This window comes from Trichechus manatus, unplaced genomic scaffold (assembly GCF_000243295.1).
Source record: "Trichechus manatus latirostris isolate Lorelei unplaced genomic scaffold, TriManLat1.0 scaffold00052, whole genome shotgun sequence".
Taxonomy (NCBI): Eukaryota; Metazoa; Chordata; class Mammalia; order Sirenia; family Trichechidae; genus Trichechus; species Trichechus manatus.
The window spans coordinates 17,444,890-17,446,911 of record NW_004443988.1 but is presented as its reverse complement, the minus strand read 5'-3'; positions in this window follow the sequence as shown (position 1 = coordinate 17,446,911).

The following is a 2,022-nucleotide window of genomic DNA, read 5'->3' as shown; positions in this document are numbered from 1 at the left end:
TGCACAGAGTGACTAGCTTCCAAGCCTCGTGGTACTACCCAGTTAGAAGGGGCTCCCAAGCAGAGAAAAGAAAAAGAAAACAAACAAACAAATCAAAACAGAACAAATCAGAGCAAACAAACAGAAAACCTCCAGGGTTCCCACCAGAGTGACGGCACAGGCCGGGAAGCAGTTTCACAGTCAAGTGGTGTTTCACAGCCTTTCAGGAAGAAGCAAAGATGGGGCACAGAGCCAGGTATTTGAGAGAAAGGAGGGGGAGGTGGTGAGAGGTAAGGAAGAAATCTAAAGAAGTGGAAAAAAGCAACACCAGCAGCCAACAAATGGCACTCAGAGAGCTGGCCAGTGCGGGTGGGTGGAATCCAGGCAGCACTGGGGGGAAGCTTGTGCTTCATGGCTAATAAACTGTGGCTGCAGGAAGCAGAGGAGGCTAGATGGGGGTGAAGAAGGGTGGGAGGTAGGAGCACCTATATCGTGGGTTACCAGTTGTCCTGTCTCCTGCTGGAAGCTCCATGAAGATGCGTTCTCATAGCTCCTGTTCGCTGATCTCCGATAGGAGTCCAAGATGGCAGATCCGTGCTGTGGTAGCCGACAGGTGAACTTTGCATGTATCTCTCCTCGCTTTCTGTTCTTGGTCAGTTTCTTATTCCATTCGGTGCTTGGCTGACTTTTTTATCTCTTCATCTGATGGTTAGGGTTTCAAGACTGCCTTGTGATTCTGTTTGACTTAGTTTTTCTGATCTTTGCCCCACAGGGATGGCGTGGTGCTTCTGACTATAGCGCCATGTTGCCGGGAAGTCCCAGACAGTATTTCTAAGGGAGAAAACAATGTGAGTTTGTTCCATTCAAGTATAGGACAGCAATAGAGATGTAGTTTTGCTAAGTACACACAGCGTTACCAGATCTTGCATGCTCTGATTTCACTGAATGAAAGAGAAACCAAAATACAGTTTTCTCATTTTATCTGGCTGATTAAGTTATGTCTTTTAATAAACCACCATTTCCACATGATTGAAAACATTTCTTATATATTCTCTGAATGAGAAAAGAATGTCAAGTTTCTCTCCTTCAAGTTCGTGAGGTCCTTGAGTTTTCAGTGGGAACTTTGTGTTACCGGGAATGAATGTGCATTTCACATTCTAGGAAGAGCAAGGTAGATTGTTTCCCGTTCAACTATGGGATGGCAAATGAATGTACTTTTTCTGACTAAATCTTGTGTTGTAAGTACCTACATGTTCCTAATTCACTTCATGAAAGAGAAATCAAAATATAGTTTCTCTCATTTTGGTGGAGTCAGAAGGATTAACTTTCTGTGTTTGAAAATCCCTCTGTGTTACATGCACAAGAATGTACCTATACATTCTCCATCTGGTTTAAGGGTTTAACTTTTCTCCCATTGGACTACGTGAAGCCATGCCAGTTTTAGATGTTTTCAGTAGGCATTCTGTGCTCTCTGGACGAGAAAGTGCTTTATAGAGAGTATTTCTAAAGGAGAAATATTGCGAGTTTTCCTGTTCACGTATACGACAGCAACAGAGATGTAGTTTTACTAAGTAAACACTATGTTAACAGAACTTGCACGTTCGAAATTCAGTGCATGAAAGAGAACCCAAAATGCAATGATGTCATTCAAATTGGTTTTTTCAGTTTTGATAAAACACTGTTCCTACATGAGCAACAAATTTTCTCCTATATTTTCTCAGTCAGAAAAGAATGGCAAGGTTCTCCCTTTCAAGTATTTGAATCCTCCGGTTTTCAGATGTTTTCTAAGGGAAATTTGCATTACCAGTAATGAATGTGTGTTTCACATTCTAGGAAGAACAAAGAAAATTGTTTTCTGTTCAACTAAAGGAGAGAAAAAGCAATATAGTTTTGCTTACTAAACCTTGTTGTGTAAGCACGAGAATGTTTTCAATTCACTGCAAGAAAGAGAAACCAAAGTAGTTTCTCTCATTCTGGTGGAATGAGTCAGAAGGGTTAACTTACTGAGTTTCAAAATTCCTCTCAGTTACATGCACAAGAATA